We start from the raw sequence: 27,334 nt of genomic DNA on the forward strand, positions 1-27,334 counted from the left end.
TTTTGTGTAATGCGCTGCGTGCCATGTATAACTGGCTTACAGCTAGTGGCGCTGCGCAGCGGTCGAAGGTGTGGGGTCTGTAACCCTAAGTGTGACGGGGCAGGGTCGGTGAATTTTGGGACAGGGTCAAGGACGTGGCTAAAACGAATATAAAGTAATAACGCACACACATTAAATAAAAAAAACAAATGCAAATTAAACTAATCAGTGCTCTATTTCAAGTTATGAAACTCCGTTTGGTTAGTGCGACCACTGCAGATGTCTGTGTGTGACCAGAGAGCTACATAATTTAATTCTGGTTGGGCAGTGGAGATCATTAACTGGTGCAATTTTAGTGTTACGACGTCTCAGCTGATGACAGAAAGCACTGATAATAATTAAAAGAAAAATTGGATTACACACACAATAAGATAGGCTGCGAAAATGCGCACACATAGTTACGTTTAAAATAAAACAAGTGGGTTGAACAGATTTTAGTAATACACAATCAGACTGAAGCTACCGTAATTTTTTTTCATAAGCTCTCATTAAAAGCACACAATCCAGAACTCTGCTGGTAACACCCTTACATTCACTCTTACAAAGAATACATCTTCATCATGAATCTTAAAGTGACCCCATCAATTAAATTATTTCAGCTCAGAGTGGCTTATTTGAAAATACTTCATTTACATCAACCATTTACTACTCGCCTTGGTTCAGACAATTACACCCTAAAAAGATACCTCAACGTTATCACAAAGGGTTTCCGACATAAAATGTGAACCTAACCTTTTTCTTATGACATTAGATGTTACATCTCTGCAAAAGAGAATAAGACATCAGGATGGTCTTAGTATATGCAGGCATTCCCTTAGATCTGTGGTTCCCAAAGTGTGCGCCGCGGCGCCCTGGTGCGCCGTGATGAGCAGCCAGGGGCGCCGCGCCGCCACGCAGGAAGTGGGTGAAATAAAGTGCAGCCCAACATGCGGGGGGTTTTAAAATACCACCTTCGGAATGATTTTGCCCAGCACACTGCCGCCATACCCCCGTGTTGTGCCCTGCCCTGCCGTGCCATGCCTTGCCTCGTAGGTCCCTGTTCAAATCGGTAAGAAAGCGTAGTCGCAGACGAATGGAGGAATGTCTAATCAGAATGCTTCTTAAATCATGTGAACAGTAGCAAGTGTAGTGGCGCGCGATTTCACTGGGCTCCGCATGAAAGCCCTTCGATTTTGCTGGTAACGTGAGATTCATGCCAAGCTTTAAAAGCGAGCCAGATGATCAAACCCTTCAGAGTCTTTTTCCAGCTTGTCTTCCTTGTACCCGTGTGTTCTCGGCTTTTCAGTGGGAGATAGTGTGAAGGGAGGTCTACGTGGAATGCTCGAAGGTGTCAGAGCACTTCACAATAGGAACAGTAATGATACATGAGAAAATTACAAGTGACCAAATTACAAAAGCAAACGTTAAGTTACATGAGACAGTAATATGAGCATACAAAATACAAGAGGTAGCAAAAGGTACATTAAAGGGGGCGCACAGTGGCAGTTCTGGGGGGGGTGTTAAATAGTCCGAAATTAACCAGGACAGGTGGGAACAAAGCAAAGTATCTAAAGCAAACAAAATGAATGTAAGAGGTAGCAAACAGTGTTACAAGAGAAAAGTGACGTGTGCATGTTACAAAAGAGTACCAAACACAAGAAGAAGGATAATACTGCAATAAATGGCAGACAGTAAACCACAAGAACACACTGGGAAGGCACTTCCACAGTCATGGAGAAAAGAATTTTCTGTACTGGAAGGTCTTCCTTAAGATAATAGAGAGTGTGTGAGTTACATTTGGAAGCGTCTTTGAAGGAGGCGAACTTTGAGGTCAGTTTTGAAGGCCTGTGAGGAGGTGGAGGCTCCCGAACACATGCAGACAAAATTGGTTTTCTCTGAGAAAAAGGCCCCCAAGCAGGGCGAGTTTGTCACTCCCTGGTGAAACTAGTGACTGGTAAACGGAGTGTGGCTGATCCAGGGGCCACCATGTCCCAGGGTGCCTCCATGCAGCAATACTTTGATGAACATGCTCTCTGTTCATGACTCCAGTCTATCTGCGGCTCAAAGCTGTTCTGCTGCGCTCCCATTATTGCTTTGACAGGTGCCACGCACAGTGCCTGGAGGCTCTTTATTAAGGATGTTATTTCGTTTTTGCACTAATGCAAGCGTTCTGTACTTGGCCATTGATGCCCTGTTTTGGTGTTGACTGCTGTGTGGTAAGCACGCGGTTTTACCAAATGCCGTTCCTTTGCAGTCTATCTATCCCACACATCTCTTCACTCAATTTCAGTGGGGGAGGCATGGGCCCTCTCAACCAGTAGTAAGGCCCACCAGGATGTTGCAGATGGCTCAAGACCCCTCCAGGAGTGAGAGGGAGGGTAGGAATGGAACCATAAATGCGGTGGGGGTATTCAGACTGTCCACTCCTGTCTCTCGCTCACTTTAACACACATGCTCACACACACTCATTGTTGTGTGCTCCAAAAAAGTCGTGTATTGTTTCTCACTTAACAAGTTTTTATTAAACAACTATTATCTTCTTCTTTTGTTACTAATATCATTAAAATACCTTCATTGCGTCCCAATTACTTTAAGGAAGACAAGAGGAAGTACTCCCGAGGTCGGGCTTACATCCCGCCCACCGGTAAAAAAAAAAATGGTGGGGAGCCACGGCCAACTGCCGATTAGGTCAAGGGAGCCACGGGTCAAAAAAGTTTGGGAACCACTGCCTTAGATCAAGACCCCTAGGTTGTACAGACACACTCAAATGACGTTGAGCATGATGGAAATATGCTTGACTGAAAATGTTTCTTGTATCATGACAAACTGTACAGACAACTTAGGGGTACTATGACTGATGCTTGCTTTGACATCCCATCTATGTAAATAATGATAGGAGCTGGAGGGAGGATCAGGTCTTAGGCAAAGCCAATTATTTGCATTTCTCCTGTAATGTGATTTTTTTGGTTAAAGTACACTGTTAATCTTTTTTATTATATCGTTAGGCAGTGAGAACACTGCAAGTTAATTTGTAGATGCTCTGAATATCAACAATGATGTGAATATGAGCACTTACACCATGAGTTGTTCAGAAATTGTTTTTTTAAAAAAAATATTAAGGTGGCAAATGTGATTGAAATCTCCCTGTTTAGAAAATCAACAGAAGGTACCAGCACTCTACATGTAAACAATTTTCATTTGTCATCCCAGAAATAGAACATACCATATATTTTTTTTCAATTGTTCATCATTAGCTTTTTCAGATTGATTATACAGAAGTGCTCTCCATGGAGTCATTAACAAAATTATAACACACTTAACTAACAGAACGTAGTGAATTAGAACATACCATATAGTGAGCTGCTACAAACTAAAAGGAACTGCAACATCTTAGAGTGTTTTTGCAAGAGCAGGTAATTATAGTTGACTGTTTTAAAGCCAAAGATTATTCAAAAGGTTTCTTAGACACGTCAGTTCTAAAGGTCACTCAAAGAAAAGGGAAACCTTACTTTTCTCTGAGAAAAGGAGGAATTGTCAGGATTAGGAAGAAAGAAGGGGGTGTGCAGGTATACACATTTATTGGGCCTGGTTTTCACCCTTCATGTAAGATCATAAGAGGGTAACTGTGGAAGATCGGGGCGTTGGGGAGGTGGAAACTAGTATGATAACTCACTATCCTCACTCCCAGGTTAGAAGCAGGACCTCTGGAGCAAGAGTGGTAGAGCTGCTATATAAGAATGACATTAACTTTGGCAAACCCATATTCTCTGGTTCTTCCTCATCCCTCATTTGTTAATGCTGTATTCTATATTACCAGCATCCATAATAATTTACTTTGTCTTATGCCTATACTTTTTTTCTGCCTATACAGCTCTGGGCCTGTATCCTAGTGGGACCGTGGCTAGTCGCAATATTTGTTTTGATGAGTAAGAGATAAGCCATATTCCATTGATGTGCCCTATATGACTTTGCCAACCTATTTTGTAGTGTAGTTCCTATATGTCCAATAGGCTCTGCGCATTGGAATAATATATTCAGCAGTGTAGACGTAGGACTGGGGTTATCTCGATCTCTACTGACTATATTTGACTTAAGTTTTTGCCAGCTAGCTCAGAGGTCACTAGAAACGTTCTCGAATAAACGAGGAGGAGTTTAACCTCCCTGGATAGACAAGAAGGGATTAGCTTCTGACAACCATATAACATGACAACTTTGCTCCCTCAGAATAAGAATGTATCTCTAGAGTTGTGTGAAAACAATAGACAGCTATTTCACTCAGTCAAATGTGCGTACTTAGTTTCACCAGAATGCAGAGAAAAGAAAGACGGGCGTTTTCAATAAAAAGGTGTAATTTATTGAGCAGTCTTCTTCCTCATACAAGAGAAATGAATTGCTACAATTGCAATACTCATAGTAAAGTAAAGTGCGTACAGTAAAAGGAGGATTAAGAAATAATACTGTAAAAGCATTGATATGGTTTCTTAGCCATATGATACTTTAAAATAGATAAAATATATACATACTTATATACATTGACTAACATACTCAACTGGTGCTTCTAAATACGCCTACCCCGGTGTACCTGACCTAAGCCTAATACGTGGGAAGGAGTAAGTAAGTAGCAGTTTAAGTTAAGTTTGTTTTGCCAAGAATCTGACTCAAGAATTCTCTTTAAGGGTTTAGTCAGCTCCGTACCTGGGTATTAGAAAGCAGGAGGTCTGGTATCTCTCTCTCAGGACTCGATATCCCAGTAACCCGCGAAGGTATCTGGAAACACCGGAGCTGGATTTCTCGGCAGGAGAAAAGACAGCGTCTCTCTCAGTGCGTCAAAGAGGAGAGGCAGCGTCCGTGGGCTCTCGCATCAGCTGGGCTCTCGGGCAAGTAGATAGCTGCTCTGCTCCAAAATCACCACCGTGTGTTTGCTTAAGGCAACGTTGGTATATTTATACCTGTAAGGTGCCGGGTTTGACATAAGGCTGGACATAAGACGTCAATAAAGATGTCACTAAGAACTGGCCGTTCTTACAGTGCTTTACAGGAGTTCTAGGATGAAATCAAAACAAAGCAAGGGGGATTTCCCAGGTTGCTGGAGGTTTGGATTTGTTTAGAGAACTCGTTGTGCTTTCTAGGGGGCCGGGGAAGTAGCCTTGCTTAATGTGACAGCATGTGCTACGACTGAATATGGATATGAATACTATGCCGTTGTATGGATATTATTGATTATAACCGGACAAGGGCATAAAATAAGAATATCGATTTAGGCTCCTAGATAAAAACACAATACCCACTCCACGATCTAATGTCCATCATTACTAAAACTAAGCAATAGTAAACATATAAAGGTGCATGTGTATTCCAACCCACCCCAAAATACATTTTTTTGCATTTGAAATGGTGCATAGATATACACGAAAAATGATTATAGGTACTGTACGCTATTCAAGCAGTGTAATTATTCATGAAAAAGGATGCATATATATATCGGCATGAATGATTTGCGAAATTTACCCATGAAATGGCTCTTAACACAGAAAAAAGGTCGAGACCATTCCATCACATATAAATACAGTTGCTGTAAATGTGCTAAAGGCTGACGTGATATATTGTCTTTAGAGTTCCTAAAATAGAAGCTCTGTTCTCTAAGAATAGTTCTACTTTAAGCAGAGTACATGTGCCAGAAAAAAAGGTAAATATTTTGGAATCGGGAAAAAAATAATTTCGCTTTCAGGGGAGAGAGAAAAAAATATAGTTCCAAATATATTCAGTAGCTTTTGTTTATCAAAGCCGAAGGCCGAATTCAGAGTTCAGGGAACGCTGTGTACTAGTTTGCTTAAAAGTTATTCTTTTTGTTCAGGGGAGAACATCATTTCAGACAGACTTTCAAAAAAGTGGTTTACCGCTTCAGGTGAAAGTTCGACCAAGTTGGAAAATGCCGCAACTGTGCAGTCGTGAGAATGATTGCTATCATCGATGTCAGGATCAGCAATGCTCACAGAAGGTCGTACCTGGGTGATGTTGCTCTCATCTCGTACTTCACTACCCTTTAATTGCAGTGGTGAAGTCTCAACAAATGCCGTCATCAGAATGGGTAGCCGCTGGGGAAAACACGATGCATGAGCCGTTACAGGACTTAGCAAAGTATCTGTATCCAATGGTACTGCAGGGGTGGGGGAATCATATCGCCCAACGCCCGAACCATGTTGATTTTTATGATGGGCAAGAAGATTTAATGTCTATTTTGTCCGACGGACAAGTAGACATTAAATCACGTAAATAATATCGGAGATGTGGGCACCTTGAGGCTCACAATCAATGAGAAATGGGTAAGAGAAAGTCAGAGAACCTTTGGAGGCCTCTGATCCACGTGAGCACCGGACCGCGCTCCGCCCACCCGGCTGCAACACCATAAAATTACCAGACATAGGAAAAATCTATGCGCCGCCCCTTAAAACATGGATCCAAGCACTGTCAGCAGCTCAGCATGGAAATACGCGAGTTAACATTGGCCTATGGCTGCACCTCTCTACCCGCCACCACCGAGGAATGGCGTAAGTGCCTGACGTGCCGGAAGGGGCCGAGGGGCCTGAGGAACCAGCTGCTGCAGGGGGCGTCCTCTCGCCGTCACTTTTACTAATCTGTGTTTTGTAGAGAACACCAGGAAGGAGGCGTGCAAGACACATGGCAGGGTACAGAGCTGGCTGAGGGCTGTCGGAGGAAAGCGGTGAGAATTGGAGGCCAGTGGGGAGGCCTGCGATTGTGACGAGGTTAATTGTGAAGCTGCATGCGCCCGAGACATGGGAGTTGTCTAGTGTGAGCGTGCTTGGGTGTGTTACATGGGTCTGTTCTGCCGTAGGCGTATGTGTGCAACCCGTCAGTGTGGGACACTGTGTGTGTCACTTGTTTGTTTATGAACTGTGACTCCAAATGTCCGGTATTTATAGAGCGCGACATAGATGCATTCGGCCTGTTTCTAAGCGCTCGTGGTTTTCATGAGACACTGGGAGGTCAATCTTGTCTTGTCAGGGTCACAAATCATCAATAAGGGAAACCACGATTAAACAGGTTTTTTTTTTGGAAACAGGGCTGTAAGTGATATTGATTTAAGACTCGGTAAACTCAGCCTGGTGGTGGGCTTAGGGGCACTGCGCAGGAAAAAAAAGAATGCCCGTGCATTTCCCAAGGTTATGAAATACAGGGAATCTCATTGACCCAGGAAAGCTGCACATAAAGGTGCAGGAAAACCTTGCTACAAAGCAACGCACTTCCAGCATTCACTTGTAAGAGGCTGACGAGGGAGTGGGGCAGGAGGGGGATTTTCATTCCCTGTCTTTTCTTGTCTGGTCAGCCGCTTATTTCACTCTGTGTGGCCCTGTGCTCAGAGATCTGGCCCCCTGAGCACCCTCTACAGCGCTGAATGGTCATAAGGGATATACAACAAGCTCCATGGTGTGCTGCCAGTTTTCACAGGGGCTACATTTCCAATCTGTCCCTCTGACACTGATGCTGAAGCTGGCCATACATTGCAGTTCCACTTACACTGCCTGCCTCCGATAAACTACTTTATCAGAAACTGACAGGTATCCGGAATGCAGGTGCAGAGGCAGGGCCACTGTATTTATTTAGTGCTGCAGCAGAGTACTGGCCCATTAACCCAAATGCTTCTGCGCCAATTAAAACAAATATGCAGTTGATGTGCACATGTGCAAGGATCTTTCTGCCAGTTCTTCTCAACTGAAAAAAAAAATCATATGCTCTGACCCTGGATCCCATCGACATTAGAATGTAGTAGCAGATTAAGAGCTGGACTTGTGGTGGGATGGAAAGGGTCATTCTATGGTGTGAGGGAGAACACCACATACCTGTGAGATAGCACAGCCTGTGAGCGCACCTGTTGCATAAATCTTGTGCTATGCATCTCCTAAGTGTAGGTTGAAGTACCTGGGACACCCCATCACTTATCCTTCAAGATGCAGAACAGAGCACCTACAGGAATGGCAATACAGGGTGCACGAGCAAGAAAAATAGCTCAGTGAGTTCACATACCTACTGCCACTATAACTGTAATTGCTTAGTTCACCCGTACTGTAGCATGGTGCTCCAACATTCCTAATGTCTTCTTTCTTTGCCTCGCCCGGAAATGTGAGACAAGGAGTTCTGGTTGCAGTAGCATTCAGGCTAAAGGCTCACTCTCAGAGTGCGCCTGGCAGCTATTAAGATCTAACTGGTTCCATAATTGCTACAGATCTATATTTTAGCAACCCACCCCTAAACCGCTTCTAGCTAAACGTGTGAAGAAACAGTAGCATACATTTGTGTCTCATTGTATTTACATTTTAACTGGAATGAAGGGTGGGGACGACTACTGGAGGGTCTTTGTGCCTGCAACCATCAGAGTAGGTGCTGTATACATTGCTACATTTTATTGTTATTAATAGGGGTGTTTACTTTATTTGTTATCAGTGCAAGGTGTGCGTTTCTATTGAATTTGTCTAAAGTGGTGGGGAGGTTCATGTTGAGAGGAGTTGTAGATTTTCCTTAATTGCTAAGGTATCAAATGTACTATACATGGAGGGGTTTTGTGTATTTGAAGGCCTTTACACCTTGTGTGGCTAGGGCTAGGAAGCAGGGAGAGATGGGCTTTTGACATGTTGGCATTTGTGCAGTGTGCTGGTCCGTTCTCTGCTTATGGTTTTGGTGTACTTCCGGCTCCCTTCCTCCAACAACCTTTTCTGGTCCTTCAGGGAAATACTAGACATGAGGCTGCAGAATAGGTTAGGTGATGGTCACTGAGCTCAATGAATAAGCGAGAACATGAAAATGAGTATTGGCACTTTCGGACGTTTGTTCAGCTGAATAGCTAATATTTGATTTAGACATCCTGGTAGCTGAAGCATAAATAAACGTAATTTGTCAGATAGCCTCTGACTATCCATCAGGCTAAGAAAGTGTTTCCAACTCTACTATGATGGAGCCCAGGTGTCCTTGCTAGGTGTGACATGGAATGCTGAGTCCTTCCAATTACTCACTACCCCTCCATCTCAATGATCCTGTTCCCTTCACATCTAGATTGACAGTTTTTTCAACTTGGTTCTCCTTCCCTTTGCAGTGAAAATAGAATGAAGTTTGATTTGCTGCTGTATGAGTGTGTGTGAGTGGTAGCCTACATATACTACATATACTACATATCTTTTATATCTGAGTGAGAAACTTCCACATCTACCGAAGAGTTGCATCTCTTCATGTCAGTGAACCTTGTGCTGCTGCTGCCATTATGCACCTGTACTGTGCAGGAGAAACTTGTACTGATACTGCCAGCTTTCTATATGATGCTTGTTACTGCAGCCCAGGAGCGTAAAAGGGGAAATTGATTTAACTTCCCCATTAAAAGTATAGAAACTCTGACAAGAATTGTGGATACTGTCTCAGTGAACCACAGTACCTCTGCTACGTGATTTTGCTGCCACATGAAGAGTTGATGAGCTCCGCCAAGAAGTGCAGTTATTCCCACCCACACATGTTTATCAGAACATCTCTTGCTTATTTTTTAAGCTGGAGAGCTACGAGTTGGATTTACGAAGGAGACAACCCTTCGGTCCAATAGGTTCATATTCCGACACAGTCTGCCCCAAAGACACAGCAAGAAATGTAGTCAATTACCAGTCTGCACTCTGCCTTTTTTTCTACGAATGAAAATCTGTCACAGGCAGACTGACTGATAAGTGGATGCAGTGCACAATGACATCTTAACACATGCTGTCCAACTAGCCAGTACAACATTTGCATGTAAGGGTGCACCATTCACTACATAATTGTACTGGAATTAGAAAAATATATTGCATTGTATGTTGCACTGATTGCAGTGCAGGTGCTCTCTGTGCAGATCTCTTAGTGATTTATGGAGTAGGTAGGGCAAGCAGAATTTACAGAGAGCAAGTAGATTTCTGTAACATTTTGTCCCTGGCCAAGTAGAATTTTTAAAGATTTCCACACCCCTGGTACTGCTGATGGTAGTGTAAGACAGACGTCCAACACGCATTCTTCTCCGCATAGCATACATCGAAGCACAGGTAAGATGCAATTCTGCCAGATGGGTCTGAATGAAAGAAGCCAGGTCATATTCAGATCTCTTAGCCAGGCTAATCCAAGGACTTTAGTTATGCGGTCCAGATAGCGTATAGCTAGGATCGTTTCTTCCATCGTTGCTGGAGTTTTGTCTGCGACTTGGCTTGCCATATCGAAGCAGAAGTATCAAAAATAAAATGCCTGCTATGAGTCCCAACAGAAGTGGTAGGCCGCCAAAGACAGAATGGACAAAATTAGGAAAAATGCCCAGAACTGTTGGGAAGGGTGTTAACAGTCCCGAAAAAATTGTCTTAAATATATGCGGGATACCGCTGGTATCAGACATATTTAGGATTTGGCTTAGCATTTCTGCGAAATGCAGGGGGCAATTTGTTGATAAAAGTGTATGCATCTCTGCCGTTGTCCTTGCAACTTGAAGATCATACGTTTCTTTTGATGACGTCAAGGGCACAGCTGTCTGTAAAAGAACAGACTTCATTCTGCTTAAAGTATCAATTCGAATAGAAGAGATATTAAAAAAAGGCCAAATCTTCGCTTCCGTGTCTGGAGTGCTGTTTGGATACAATACTTGCATACAGCAAGTGACCATGGAACTAACGCTCACGAGATAAGCTTTTCCTGGCACCATGCCACAACATCTGTGGTCCACTATTAGAATATAGCTCCCGTTAGAAAGCCGTCTAAAGAATGACTTTATTCGAGTTGCAGGTGTGCCATGCTGGTGACATGAAAAGGTTATTTGAAGTCACCTCACAGGCCCCATGCAAGTTAATACCTTGACAAAGAAGTATACCACTTAGTGATCGTTTACAATTGTTACCACTAAGAAATACATTCTGTTCCTTTGCACTATAACATGTGTGTGTGTAAGGTAATTTCCATGATGACTTAATGTACCCTTTACCCAACCTTTGATACTGGCCTGCTGGTATATACTCTTGACAGAATTTAAATTGGAAAGTTGTTATCGGAATTGTTATTATTCCATGTATTATCCATTCAATGACAGGTCTTTCTGACATTGTCAATGGTAATCTCTCAAGTTTTTCAATGCTCAGAATTGTATACTCTGCTCCTTTTTGTGCCAAGCTGATTTGTGTATCAGTAAGGTTAAAGATAGAGAATAATGACGTTATGTTGATTAAACGCCAGGGCACGTAGCCTGAACGCAGATTTTGCAACGTCCAGCCAAGCTGTACAATAGAACGTAATTGGGACTGACCGTGTTGTAACATTAGTAAGTCCTGCTCTATTATATCAATAGCAGACGATACAATACTGTCCAGTGAATATATTCTGGAAGACAGAGTCATTAACCCATTGTCCACAACAGAAAGTGATTTTTCCAAATTGATACGATCAATTTCTCGTATTTTTTCTGCTGTTTCAATTTGCATTATTTTCCAAGCTTCGTTGTATGTTGCGTATACACCGGCCGCTATGAAACGTTTTTGACGCTGTTTGCGTGGTCCCATTATGAAATCACGCAAGTCAGCACCGTCTTTAAGTAAAGTCAAGTGTTGCTTAATTTCTGCCAGTGTGGATGTGTGTAGCCATTCGAGGCAGAGTTTTCCTACACTGTATGTTGTAACTATCCCTGGATGTTCTCTCTGGGAGTATCTAGGGTCTGGCCTGGTCAATTTGAACCCCTGTAATTTGTTCAGGAATCTATCTTGACAGCTATTTGTGTCTGTGGGCCAGATCCACCATTTTTTCCAATCAGGATGTGTTCTGTTTTGGTTAAAAATATGGGATACGTCTATCTCAACATCTGTAGTGTTATTACTGTCAGGTGTTGGCTTTGGAATAGACGGTTTGTTTAAATCTTTAATTTTGGCTAGGCCAAGACAGGTTGTCTGTTGAATGGTGTCATCCAAGAATATAATTTGTTCTGGGATCATGCAGGCTCTAAATAATGATTCTATACCTTGGACCTGCCAATCTTTGGTACACCAGATGGTTTTTGTTTCAACGTTGTTTTTCCAGAAATCAAAACCAAATGTAATCATTTTTTTATAAAATGCTTCTGAATAGATTAATTTAGTGTTTGTCAGCATTGTTTTCATTCCTGTCTTATTTAACATTTTAAAATAAAACGTTTCTGCATCACTTGTGTTAAACCCTGAGAAGTATGGGAATTTCTCGTAAAATGTTTTCGAACTGCCTTTTGGTGGAGTTGCACAATGTTCCCATTGATTATAATTAAAAACATTTCTAGGTTGAGCAGATTTATGCAAATAATGATGTGCAAAGTGGTTATAGCAGTACATTTCTTCATAATTCGATGAACCCTGTAAATAATCATGTTCTTTAAATTTTGCTGACATAACTAAATCTGACATCATATCATTAATACTTTCAAAGTCCCAATCATCAGAGAATGTGCTCGGTTTTACAAAGTCACTTAATGAAACCTTAAACTGGTGTGGATACTTCAAGAGCTCGACCGGGCCATAGATTTCGTAATCTGTTTTGTCCCAAGCTACTCCACCGGGTATTGGATTGGCTGTGACATTCACGGATGATAGTTCTCTCTTTTCTCGATGTGAGATGACTTGTGTGGCTTTAGGACCAAGTTGATGTTCTGACTTGCTGTGTCCATTGTACTGTATTTTCCCTCAATGAATTTTCCCAAACAAAGAACCATGATGAGCCAAAGCAGGAGGAAAAGTACACCTAACACAATCCAAAATTCAATCCATGGAGAAATCAGATAGGTTTCTTTGAGTTGATGAAAGAGTTCTGTTACTTTGTCTTTAAAAGTTTTTGTTGTTGGCTGTTCTTCAGGCTCGCTTGGATCCTCAGAGAAGTCATCGAAATTGATGAAGTAGCCAGATGCAGTTCTGTCAATTGTTGGAATTGCTTCCGGATTTTTATTTGCTTTTGCATCTTTTGTTTCATTAGCATAGTCCGAGGCTACATCGTTGTAGACTGGCGTTTCTTGACGAACTGTTGCAATTTGGGTTTCAGGAGGCACAAGTTCCATGGCATTGTTGCATAGTCCTTTTTTATTCACTGTAGGTTTATCAAATGTGATTAGTCTCTCAGTTTGAACCTCTTGTATTGTAGCAAGTTTTGGTGTTCTGCTACATCTTGGGAGTGCTCTGGGCCTACTACTTATTATTGGCCACATGATTGTGGTTTTACCAGGTCGATGGATACAACTTGGTTCTCCTTTCTACCAGCAAGGGGCGGTAGTACAACTGATCTTGTTCCGCTGACAGCTAAGACAGGTACTGCTTTTCTGTAAGAAGGCCCAAATTCCTTCTTTGCCGCAATCTTCTCTCTGACCAGATCCCCAATCTTTGGAATCCAGACAGGCCTTGCTGGGACAGGTGGTTTATCTTCAGTGGCTGTTGGCTGCTGTTTTAGCTTTATGTTGCTCAGGTCTTTTCTTGTTTCATTTAAGTCCTGTAAAATAGCCAAACGATCTTTGATATCAAAGCATTTTTCTTCTACCACTGAAGTCTGACTATCTAAGTCCTGAATATGCATTCTAGTACCGAACAATAGTTCGTACGGGCTGAAACCTTTTAGAGAATTTCTTGGCAGATTATTAAGACTACGTTGGACACTTGTTAAATGTTGGACCCACCCATCACCCGAACCTAATACCCTTGCCGTTATAGATTGCTTTATGTCTCGGTTTTTTCTTTCCACAATCCCGTTTCCCTCAGGATGGAAGGGACAAGAGTACCGCAATGCAATGCCCATGCTGGTCATGGCCTCCTTATAAGCTCGAGAGCTAAAAGCAGGACCCTGGTCAGAATGTAGCATGCCAATTGCGTATCTGCCGATATAGACTCGCAAATCTTTTATAACAGTTCTGGCGTCAGCCGAGCGCTGGTGTCTACATTTTTAGTGAATCTTAGTCTTAAATATTAATGGGACGCATTTTTTCCTGGGTATTTCGTATTGATAGTCTTATGCTATCTAAAAGAAGGGTCCTGGCAATACTCCGGGCGGTTCGCCACTGCGATCTCTGTTGCAGTTTGGTCAGCTCATTGCAAATTTGTAGTTTTGCAGGCTCATCCCAGGCCACCAGTATTCTGATTGTAATTCTCTCAGAGATTTCAAGATCCCTCGATGCCCTAGACCTTCTCCCATGTGTGCGTCTGCTATTAATAGGATTCTCCTGTTCGTGTTTGGAATTACTCTATCCCCCACTCCAGGGATTCGAGCAAAAGGAACGGAGTTTGCATCGATTATGTATGTATAATTGAGTGGATAGTTCACGGGTAGTGCTGCGCAGTCGCCTTTTGACGACGTTTTTACCGCCAGCATGGTTTCCCCGTCTATGTATTTTTCTGAACGCTTTTTTGTGGCTACGGAAGCCGGCTTAGTTGCTTTCGCTGTGGCTGTGTCAGCCAATGAATTCCCTGCAGCGTGAACGCCATCACGCTGATGACTCAGTGTATGTATCACGTGAGTCTTTTGTAGTTCTTTCTGCAAAAGAACTATCTGTTCCCAAAGCTTTTTATGCTTTATTGTGGCACCTGTGTCATCCTTGTAACCGTTTTGAACCCAGTTTTGCAAATCATTATTGTAAGATTTGACGAAGTAATGCGAATCGCACACTATTAGTGTGGGGAATTCGCGATCGGCAATATCGAGCGCCATTTTTAAAGCTAATAAATCAGTTCGTTGACCTGAATTGTCTTTTACGGATTGAGACATAGTTACCAGTGGTCTCAATTTACCTCCGTGCCACCGGTTTTTAACAACGAGCACGTAGCATTGTAAGCTTGCTTTCCCCAAACTGAGGGTTGAGCAGATCCGTCTGTATATATTACACAAGCGTAAAGTTGTAGAGGCAGAATCTCGATTGGCAGAGGATATTTTTTTTCATATGTTAGATCTTTCAGTTTTTTCATTTCCGGGTCAAAATAGTATTTTACTTTTTCTGTTGCAAGAGAATTTTCCCATTGTATCCATTTTGGATCTAATGCCACGGTAGTTAAATTACGTGGGCTTGTTAATGCCTCGAAGGCTGATTCTGCTGTTAAAACAGTAATCTGTCTGCCTTGGGCCTGTGCTCTTTCTTTTGCTACAGCTGTTTGAACCGTATTTACAACATTTTCTGCAAGACTGAATGTTTTCTCAGCTTGTGTATACAAGTGTGATTTGTAAGCTATTGGTACCTTTTCTCCCTCATTAAAGGTCAGGTACTTGAATCCGCATCTTCCTGGGATGAGTCGGATTACAAGGTTGCGTGTGTTATCGCGAGTTTGCAATTTTGTTTTAGCTAACATGTCTGTTTGCAATGATCTCAAAATTACTGTGTGTTTTTGAGTCCAATTGATTGGTTTAAAATCAGGTTTTATTAATTCATAGAGAGGTTTAACCCTCTCTGCATAATTTAGAATGTAAGTTCTTCCGAAATTCAGGAAACCTAGTATTGATTGTAAGTTCTTCAGCGTTTTTGGTGCTTGGAGTACAGCACACTTCTCTAAGAAATTGTCTGCTAGGCTTTTGCCTTCACTTGATAATTCATATCCTAAAAACAGGACTGTTAGATGGGCAATTCGTGACTTTTTAAAGTTGAATTTGTAACCCTCTGCTGCGAACCCAAGTATTATGGTGTTCACTCTTTTCAAGTGAGTATCCAAGTCATCATCTGTCAGATAGATGTCATCGACATAAGATAATGCCTCATCATCATACATTTGTAGTAACTCTGTTACCCTTGCTGAGAATAATCCTGGGCTATTCTTGAATCCCTGTGGGAGTCGACAGAAATTAGGATGAGACCCCATTATTGAGAAAGCGGTAAAATACCTGCTTTCAGGTGCTATGTTTTGACAAAAGAAACCATTAGAGATGTCTAATGTTGTTTTGTATTTTTTGTGCACGATGTTATTCATTAGTGCTGCACTGTGTGAGTTTTGTACTGCAGATGTCTTGCAACACGAGTTAAGGTGTCTGTAGTCCAAAACTAGACTATATGAATCATCTGGCTTGGAGACAGGAAACAAAGGATTGTTCATTTGTGAGGTGCATGTTTCAATCACCCCCTGGTATTCAAGTTGATCTAAGATCTCCCTGACCTGTTTTTTAGCTTCTTGCTTAATTGGGTACTGTCTTTGTGCAGTTGGTTGACATTTTAACTGGATTTTGTGAGGAGGAGAGTCCTCATACCATCCTACATGATTTTTATATAATGCAGGAGCTTGGGCTACTGCCCATTTTCTTGCATATGTATATTTTTTATGCATTGGAATATGATTTGAGAAGGCAGGCATAATCATTTCTTCGCCATGAGGGCACTCCCTGACAAACTCCGGTGGCCAGTCTTTCTCAGCTAAAAGGATGTCATAGCCTTTGGAAAGGTTATCCCAAAATAGACCCCTTACTTTCCTAGTCTTATCTCCCTCTATACGTAATGTTATCTCGTATATTTTATGAGGTTTGCTAACTCTGGTATCTGCAGTTTCCACCTGAATGTATTCCTTCGTGTCCACTGTCTCCAGATGATTCATCAGGATCCTGCGAGCTATGGTCACTTCTGCTGCGCTGTCTAGCATTGTCTGAGCCCACTCTCCGTTTTTCAGTTGTGTCCTCAGTATCCTCGGCATGTTTAACTATTTTAATGCTGGCTACCTTCTTTCTTGGAAATTGTAATTTTTTACTTTGATGAGCAGGTTCCTTGTCTTTGGACTTGACGTGCTCTTCCCTGTGTTCTGACCGTCCTCTTCTTTCCGATTTCTGCGAGAAAGTCTGAAAAGATCGAGAGGGACGTGTATCAATGTCTTGATATCTATCAGGTTTCTTCAGATTATCCCTATTTCTAAGGTTGTATCTTTTTTCAGAGGGCTCCCTCTGGGGAGACTTGTGTCCTTGGTCCGGAGATCTTTCTCTCCGCCGAGGAGACCTACCTCTGGACTGGAATCTTTTTTCTTTGGGAGTGGATTGTTTATTTCCATCCCAGCTCTTTTTTGGAGTGTTTAGATTATTTTTAATAAATATCTTTTCTGGATTTTCAGTTAGTTGGGGTTTTACTGGTTTCCCACCCAAACTATCTCTATCTAGTTCTTCATAGGATTTTTCTATGATTCTGGCAAGTTCAATTGGTTGGCCTGCTATATCTGTTTCTTTCAATTTCTGGAGGTAAGGTATATCCTCCATTGCCAATTGAACTAATTCTCTATATGCCTGTGTTAATTCTTTTATTTTAACTAAAAGTTCTTCACTTGACATTTTTCCAATGTCAGGATTTGGTGTGTAGCTGGCTAGAACCGGCCACGTTGCTCCTGGTCTACCTAGTGGACCGAGCCTGGTGATGTGATTGTTATGTTTTAGGGCGCCTTTAAACCAGAGCAGGTGCTCTTGGTATTTTAGTGGGATTTCCACCTCCTCGAAAGGGGTGTACTCATCCGGATGTTCCTCTATTTCGTAATAGTGGAAGTCGTGTGTGACAGCGTTTGCTGCTGGAAAGTTTATCCATGAATAGAATACCTCTGTCTGCCGATATTCATGAGCCTCAATTACGAATATGACTATTCCACCTCTCGGTGTTAGTCCATTTTCTATAAGTTTAAGAGTTATAGTTTTCCTTATGTTGACCGGAATGAGTATAACACTCGGGTCATTTTCTTGGAGACTTGTGTCATCCGCTAGGAGTCGAGCTGCTATTCTAGCTGCCTCCCTTTCGTCTTCACTTCCTGCCATTTTTACTGACAGAAAGGTTTTTTGTTTGCAGATCAGGTTTCAAGGAAACAAAGATTAGGTGCACAATATTTTGGAACACTGTATCCTTCAACGTTGACTATACCAAAAACTATACATAGGAATCTCTTCCTACTAAGTTCCGGCGGATTTTAACCTTTTACCCACTTCAGACGTCTTTTGGAGTATTTACGGGTAAAAGGGTCTGTGTGAAAAAGCACGACTGAGTTACTCTAACGTCTTGCGTTAGATTTATCGCCTTACCAAACGTTGGGCGCCATGTTGTGTAGTTCCTATATTCCCAATAGGCTCTGCGCATTGGAATAATATATTCAGCAGTGTAGACGTAGGACTGGGGTTATCTAGGTCTCTACTGACTATATTAGACTTAAGTTTTTGCCAGCTAGCTCAGAGGTCACTAGAAACTTTCTCGAATAAACGAGGAGGAGTTTAACCTCCCTGGATAGACAAGAAGGGATTAGCTTCTGACAACCATATAACATGACAACTTTGCTCCCTCAGAATAAGAGTGTATCTGTAGAGTTGTGTGAAAACAATAGACAGCTATTTCACTCAGTCAAATGTGAGTACTTAGTTGCACCAGAATGCAGAGAAAAGAAAGACGGGCGTTTTCAATAAAAAGGTGTAATTTATTGAGCAGTCTTCTTCCTCATACAAGAGAAATGAATTGCCACAATTGCAATACTCATAGTAAAGTAAAGTGCGTACAGTAAAAGGAGGATTAAGAAATAATACTGTAAAAGCATTGATATGGTTTCTTAGCCATATGATACTTTAAAATAGATAAAATGTATACATACTTATATACATTGACTAACGTACTCAACTGGTGCTTCTAAATACGCCTACCCCGGTGTACCTGACCTAAGCCTAATACGTGGGAAGGAGTAAGTAAGTAGCAGTTTAAGTTAAGTTTGTTTTGCCAAGAATCTGACTCAAGAATTCTCTTTAAGGGTTTAGTCAGCTCCGTACCTGGGTATTAGAAAGCAGGAGGTCTGGTATCTCTCTCTCAGGACTCGATATTCCAGTAACCCACGAAGGTATCTGGAAACACCGGAGCTGGATTTCTCGGCAGGAGAAAAGACAGCGTCTCTCTCAGTGCGTCAAAGAGGAGAGGCAGCGTCCGTGGGCTCTCGCATCAGCTGGGCTCTCGGGCAAGTAGATAGCTGCTCTGCTCCAAAATCACCACCGTGTGTTTGCTTAAGGCAACGTTGGTATATTTATACCTGTATGGTACCGGGTTTGACGTAAGGCTGGACATAAGACGTCAATAAAGATGTCACTAAGAACTGGCCGTTCATACAGTGCGTTACAGGAGTTCTAGGATGAAATCAAAACAAAGCAAGGGGGATTTCCCAGGTTGCTGGAGGTTTGGATTTGTTTAGAGAACTCGTTGTGCTTTCTAGGGGGCCGGGGAAGTAGCCTTGCTTAATGTGACAGCATGTGCTACGACTGAATATGGATATGATTATTATGCCGTTGTATGGATATTATTGATTATATCCGGACAAGGGCATAAAATAGGAATATCGATTTAGGCTCCTAGATAAAACCACAATAATTTAACAGAGTCTAATAATTTGTTACTCTGCATGTTACGTGACGTGAAGATTACCGTGCGCTGATCTTGACATGATCCCCGGCTGCTATTCGTACCATTCTAAACCAGTGTCTCCAGTGTCTTATACCTTCCCTCATTTTCCCTCCAGCCAATAATTAGGTTTGAACAGGTGGATCCTTTGAGGAAATTTAATCTAGTCTCATAACCCTACAGGAATAAAGAACCAATCCCGTTTAGACCGAACCCAGGTACAGCAGGGAGTAAACTCATGAATGAAATACAAAATATTATGAACTAGCCTTGGGAGACTTTAAAGGTACATTTTGTAATGAGTGTGTTGCTAAACCTGAGGCCCAAGATCACCTTTAGAGCAAGATCTATCAAAGACCAATTAGTTACTGGTCACTTACCTGATATACAGAAGACATTCTGGTTGACATCCAGACCGACTTCCAAGAAGTGCAACAAATGTGAGATGTTTAATCTTCAAAGGTGTGTATATTGGGCCCGATTCATAGAACTAACTTAAGACAAAATCCTAAACTTACTACCATTTTCGTATTCACAGAAGGCACTTACTCATTTTGGTATTCACAGAAGACACTTACTCATTTCGGTATTTACAGAAGTTAGGAGTCCTAACTTTAGGACTCCTAAATGCCTTCTGTGAATACCGAAAGTCTTAAAATTAGGATTTTTCTCAATTTAGTAGTAGTAAAGTTAGGACTCCTAACTTCTGTGAATACCGAAATGAGTAAGTGCCTTCTGTGAATACCAAAATGAGTAAGTACCTTCTGTGAATATCAAAATGGTAGTAAGTTTAGGATTTTGTCTTAAGTTAGTTCTGTGAATCGGGCCCGTGGCGTATATCCTTACATGCCATGCCCCAAAAATTATGTAGCAATACAATGCTGAACATTGTCAAACATTCACCCCCAGTCACAGATCTGGGTTAAATCCATTGTTTTGTTGCTCACCATGCCACCCCAGTTTGGACCCAGCCGTATGCAAATCATTCTTGACCTTGCTCTTTATGGGAACAGTTCAGCCTAGGTGCAAGGCCAGGTTCGCCCTAGACCAGAAACAAGCATTGTGGGACCGGTTTCGGAGTGTCACCCCTCATCTTTAAGGCTAGCTTGAATCCAGTGGCACAGTTAGCACGAGACCCACGTCTGGGCATACCCTTCCCACTTTGTGTGACTATAGCAACACAAAAAGATGATGGACGAAATGCTGAACTTTGTGAAACATTCACACAAGTCACAGATCTTGGTTAAATCCATTGTTTTGTTGTTTACCATGTCACCCCAGTTTGGACCCCGTTGTATGCAAATCAGTCTTGACCTTGCTCCCCATGGGAATAGTCCGGCCCTAACTGCCAGACCAGGTCCTCCCTGGACCAGAAACAAGCACCAGGGGACAGGTTTCGGGGAATCAGTTAGGTTTTAATTGTACACACACAAAACCATAAAAATTCAACAATTATAGTTACGTGAGATAACTATAACTCACGCCCCCGTAATGTACTGCTTATAACCTTACATATTACATCACTCATGACATGATCAGTGAAATCAATGATGACATCACTGATATCTCAAATGACATCACTGATGATATCACTGATGGCATCATCCGGCAAATTAAACTTCAATATACTTCATAAAATATAATTAACATTCTTTAAAAGTAATAAGAAGCCACAGGTGACACACATACAGCAGAGAACTTACTGTAACCTTATCAACTACTACACTCACTTATCGCCTAAGAGAAAGTTGTCAGCAGATAATCCCGTTTCTTCTAAACCACTATTCTAAACACTAATGACCAAAGTAAAACGTCTAACCATATAGGGTAGTCTATTGCAAACCAAAACAACACTATTCTTGAACCTGGAAATAAGTTTTAGTGCAAATGGCAAATTTACCCAAACCACTCCAAAATACAACCAGTTGAGAGGACTTAGTGGACAGACCACTGTGTCCCAACACACTAGTCAAAGTACTCTTCATCCTAAACAAAAGTGTGAGCATTGAGGTAAGTGTGTTGAAAGAAGTCTAAGGAAACTAGTCAGTATGTCATGAAACAAAACTATACTTAGCCATCACTGTTGAGTAAAGTCTCAATAATCAGCTTCAATTGTTGCAAAGCACTACCATACATACACAGCAGCAGGGGGCGTGTCAGTGTAGAGTCTAGATTACTAAAAAATAGTTAACCTGTTTTAAAAACAGAATTATAGATGAGATGACATATCTTAGAAATAGTATCACTAATTTGTAGTACAGAAAAAACTGGTAATTTAATTTATGCAGCACCTTAGTATATATATTTAAGTCTCAAAATGTTTTACAAAACACACTCAGTGGAACACGGTCCTTCACACCGTAACAGTGTGTACAGGAGAGCACAGCCAAGAACCCCATGCGCATACTGTCCCTCCACACTGTAACAGACTGCGCAAGGTAGGACAGCCTAGAACCCAGTGAGAACTTGGTCTCGCCACATTGTAATCGACTGCACAGTGGAAGAAATTCGTTTTTTTCCCTTTTTTGCAAAAGACTGTATTCTGTCACTGTTGAACTGTTTAGATAGGCTTCCCACACTGCAGTTTAACACTGTTTGAGAGCGCACACGTAGACCTTCGAGTCAATATAAAAAAACAAGTATACTTCTATACGAAGAAATATTATGCAGAAATAAACACACTTTCATATGCACTGCAAGCTTGAGTCAACCCTGCACACGGAGCCTAGCCCCATCGGGTAAATATCAGCTGATTACAGGGGGTGCACTTGTTGAGCTGGGTGCATGCTGCAGCTGCAGGAATTTCCCATTCGCAGCCATGTTGACAAGCACAAGGCTACTGTCAGGGAAGGATTGGGCCATTTTGTGTGCAGTGCAAGCTTTGAACCCACAGACACTCACCACTGCAATTAAACACCCCCCTTACTGTTTGGCAACCAAAGCTCTATTTCATGTAGACCGGAAAGCACGAGGCATCAACCCCATAGTATTGTATGCACAGCCAGACTCACATCACACATGTACAAAATTCAAACTTCTTCCTGGAAAGGAAGGTTCGCATAACCAGCTGCACATCGCAAATGGGGGGGGTCCCAAAACACATTTTCCCCATGTTATGTCTATGGGGATTTTTTATTTTTTCAACACAACTACAACCCATACTGCTTAATGGAACTACACCAAATTTGGCAGAAAGCTAGATGTTGGTCCATAAAGCATGCCTTTTGGTATTTGGTGTAAATCCATTCTGTAGTTTCAGAGATATTCGTGTTTAAAAAATATAGATTTCTTGGGATGCGAGTTCTTGCAGTGGGCTCGCGGAGCCTAGTAAAATTTAATTGGCTGCCACCACTTCAACCAGGAAGTGTTGGCAGCCATCTTGGCACTCGGCTTGAAGCCAGTGAGAACTTGGTCTCGCCACATTGTAATCGACTGCACAGTGGAAGAAATTCGTTTTTTTTTCCTTTTTTGCAAAAGACTGTATTCTGTCACTGTTGAACTGTTTAGATAGGCTTCCCACACTGCAGTTTAACACTGTGTGAGAGCGCACACGTAGACCTTCGAGTCAATATAAAAAACAAGTATACTTCTATACGAAGAAATATTATGCAGAAATAAACACACTTTCATATGCACAGCAAGCTTGCGTCAACCCTGCACACGGAGCCTAGCCCCATCGGGTAAATATCAGCTGATTACAGGGGGTGCACTTGTTGAGCTGGGTGCATGCTGCAGCTGCAGGAATTTCCCATTCGCAGCCATGTTGACAAGCACAAGGCTACTGTCAGGGAAGGATTGGGCCATTTTGTGTGCAGTGCAAGCTTTGAACCCACAGACACTCACCACTGCAATTAAACACACCCCTTACTGTTTGGCAACCAACGCTCTATTTCATGTAGACCGGAAAGCACGAGGCATCAACCCCATAGTATTGTACGCACAGCCAGACTCACATCACACATGTACAAAATTCAAACTTCTTCCTGGGAAGGAAGGTTCGCATAACCAGCTGCACATCGCAAATGGGGGGGGGGTCCCAAAACACATTTTCCCCATGTTATGTCTATGGGGATTTTTTCTTTTTTCAACACAACTACAGCCCATACTGCTTAATGGAACTACACCAAATTTGGCAGAAAGCTAGATGTTGGTCCATAAAGCATGCATTTTGGTATTTGGTGTAAATCCATTCTGTAGTTTCAGAGATATTCGTGTTTAAAAAATATAGATATCTTGGGATGCGAGTTCTTGCAGTGGGCTTGTGGAGCCTAGTAAAATTTAATTGGCTGCCACCACTTCAACCAGGAAGTGTTGGCAGCCATCTTGGCACTCGGCTTGAAGCGGAGTCCCACAAAAAATGTTTTAACAAAAAAAGAAAAGGAGGCAGGGTAGAAACACCCTGGTGCCCCAGGCCTCTTGGGGGTTCCCACAGGGACTCTACAGGGTCAAAAAAGCATGTTAGCAGCTCCCTATATGTAAAAGCAATGCCGGCTCCCATAGGAGGCAGGGAGCAGGCAGGACAGTGGGGGCTTTGAGGCTCCCTGTGGTTCCCAATGTTGGCAGTGGGTGCCCTATGTTGGGACAAGGGCACCCACACTACAGGCCGGGCCCCGAGGAATGTGGTCCCAAGGACCAAAATCAGTTCGGAAGGGGGGGCCGCGCTCCTCCCCTCAGTAATTTTTTTAAATAAAAATTCTAAAGGCTAGCTCCAGGGGATAGGGTCCCCGGGGCAGAAAGGATGATAGGTGAGTTGTATATGTGAGTTAGTGGTTGTATTAGTGGCTGTATGGGTGAGTTGATGTGTGAGTGGCTCTATGAATCAGTGAGCAGGTGTGTAAGTGTGGGTGATGTCATCAATGATATAATTTGATATGTCATCAGTAATGTTATTTGAAATGTCATCAGTGATGTCACTGACCATGTCACTGACCATGTTATGAGTGATGTAATATGTGAGGTCATAAGCATTGCGGGGGCCTAAATTACAGTTAGCTCGGCTAACTATAGCTGCTGAATTTCTCTAGTTTTGATTGAGTGAAATGTCAGTCTATCTATAATGTCCCTGTAAACGTAGAGTTTTCGGTGAAATGTATATATATAGATATATCACAAACAAACCAAGATTCCGCACGCTCTCAGGAAAGAAGGAATCTGTTTTCGTAGGTTTTAACACCAAGTGTTTATTCCACAACGCATTTCGATTTCTGACAAAACCTTGTTCACGTGAAACATGCAAGACACAACCAGTGAAAGAAGTACTCTAGGTGAACACAAACAAAGGACAATGGTAAATCAAAATACTGGCAGACATGTTGGAGTGGTGGGTGTCTGAACATGTAAATGATGCAAAATATGCCACAGTGGTAAATGCCTAAACGAGTACAATGTGCTACATAGTTCTGTACACTCATGAGTAAAGGTATGTATATACGCAGCTAGTTGGGCAAAATACCCGACTAACAGAAAATCTGGGTTCTAGGTATAGCCTATGGCGCATATAAAACATATGGAATGCAATAGTGCGATCATCATTAGTAGTGTATAAATACAATGCAAATGAGTGTAGCTATCAAAAGACCCTTGCAGAGACATGCCCAAGATAGAGTGCCCCATATCTCCCCCACACTATGTGAACGATGTTGAAAACATGCCAAATTTATTGTTCACTTCGTACGTGAACACGCTGTACGAGAAAACGGACAGGGTTTCAGCGTGTGGGAACAAATAGTGCTATCAATATCGGGCAAGTGCCCATGCCATACTGAGTGAAAAATGGGAAATAAACTGCCGTAAGCCAAATGTCTTCCATATAAGCAGTCCACAAAGCAGAATAGCCATGGTAGGTGTCATGGGGAATCTACATCATCATGTCCGGGTCTCTAAGAAAACGGAACGACGAGTGCCCATATATATATGTCCAAACAGGCACTTAAATCTTAACCACCAAATACGGGTGCACTCACAGGAGAGTAGCAAAGTGCTTTATTGTGCAAGCCCCAAAAAGCAGGGCGATGCAGAATCTGAAGTAGAAACATCGGAAGGGGTACAGACAATATCCTCTACGGAAGATACTGAAAGAACCAGTGAACCTACTTATTTTCGGGAATACAAAGTGATCAGGCCATGTCGACAAAGACCAGCCCAATGAACCCATCCTCCAGAAGGTCAAAATAAAAAAACCAAGAAGAGACCAAAAAGGAAGGGGGAGAATCGACTACTCCTAGAGTCACCACACACAGCAAGGAGAAGTGGGGCAGATGGTAACACCTACGGAGGAGAGAACCATCATTAATCTCTCCAACAGGATTCTCAGTACAGATGAGACCAAGGTCTTGAAATTGGGCTTGACATTCTGTCCTACTGCTAAATTCGATTATGCCAAGACTCGGATTGATTTGTTCAAATATGTCATCAAATTAAAATTGAAAGATTTCCCATGTTAAATCCGAAAAAGGTATCCCAGGGAGCTGAGAGTCCTCCAGATGACAGGGACCTTTTAACTGGGAATGATTTGGAAACCCTAATGACGTTACAAGCTTTGGAAACTCCGCTTGAAGGGCATCGTAGATGACGACAATATGGAAACATGTCCAGCCAGAGTAGGGGTTACCCAAACGAGTGGGAGAAGTGTGTTAAGGAGAAAATCGAGATTCACCCCCCAGACTTCATATGATTCCATTGACGTGTTCAATGAGGCTGTTGATTGAAGATTTTAAAACCCTGAGAAGAAACTGCAAGGACCGGAAACGGCATAACATTCCACTGAGTCAATGGAAAGCTATACAAGCTCTCAAGAGTGATGATTCCTTGGGGATAAAACCTTCGGCTAAAGGAGGGAACATTATATTACTGAACAGGGATCAATATCTCAAGGAGGCTATGAGGCAGCTAAATGATACTCAGTGCTATTTACCTATTTCAAGAATGTAATTTGATAAGTGTATAATAACTTTCCACACTTATTTAAAAACATGGAGAAATGATGGCATGCTTGATTTAGAGAAATATCATTTTTTTATACTGTGAATAGCCTATCCTTCCTACTTTTCATCATCTGCAGAAGGTGCATAAAGATCTGTGGAATCCTCCAGGAAGACCGATTGTTGTCTCTCTGAATAGTCTATTAGAGAACACTTCAAACTATATTGACTCGTTCTTGGCTCCTTTGGTGAAGGACTTGAGTTCATATGTTAAGAGACACACAGGACGTTTTGCAATTGATTGAGGGGATCATATGGTAGGAGGATATGTTATTGATTACATTAGATATTACCCGCCTTTATACCTGTATAGATCATGAGCAAGGCATACAGGCTGTTAAATGGTTCCTGAACAAGAGACCTCTTAAATATCAAAAAATAACATTATGCTTCTTGATATGATCATATTTTTTCTGGAGATTACTATTTTTATATTATCTGGACAGTTTTTTCGACAACAACAAGGAAGTGCTATGGGTAGGTGTTTGTGGGCAGGTGGGAGAAGTACGTGGCCTGGGTCAATAATGTGACTTTATGAGCCCGATACATAGATGACCTGTTTATTGTGTGGAAGGGGAGTCAGCATCTAACGGAACATATAATACGTCCCTCAATCGTAATGACCTGAATCTGGTGTTTACTGAACACATTAGTGACACCACAGTCTTCTATTTAGATCTAGAGGTTTATGTGGAAGATGATAAACTATCCACCAGATTATACAGGAAACCTACGGCAGGCAATTCTATGTTGCACGCAGGCAGTCACCATCCCAGAAGTCTTATCAGAAATATCCCCTATGGGGATCTTTTGTGGGTAAAACACAATTGTTCCAACAATATAGAATCTCAAAGGGCGAAAAATGAGGCATTTGATTGCTTCAGGGCCAGGGGATATACTACTAGCATCTTGTACGAGGTAGCGAAAAGGGTAGAAAAGTGAAGAGATCGGAACTTCTAGAAGTAAACAAAACCAC

General features: G+C 42.0%; 1 protein-coding gene and 1 long non-coding RNA gene across 3 annotated transcripts in view; one reads left to right on the top strand and one right to left on the bottom strand.

Annotated features, from left to right (window-relative positions):
- LOC144822378 (uncharacterized) overlaps positions 1 to 27,334 on the bottom strand; it is a 1,092,528-nt gene that overhangs the window by 611,542 nt on the left and 453,652 nt on the right. The gene's annotated exons all lie outside the window — the stretch shown is intronic.
- The window catches only part of LOC144822380 (uncharacterized), a 67,096-nt gene that overhangs the window by 171 nt on the left and 39,591 nt on the right, over positions 1 to 27,334 (top strand). The gene's annotated exons all lie outside the window — the stretch shown is intronic.

This window comes from Lissotriton helveticus, chromosome 3_1, assembly GCF_964261635.1.
Source record: "Lissotriton helveticus chromosome 3_1, aLisHel1.1, whole genome shotgun sequence".
NCBI classification, from domain to species: Eukaryota; Metazoa; Chordata; class Amphibia; order Caudata; family Salamandridae; genus Lissotriton; species Lissotriton helveticus.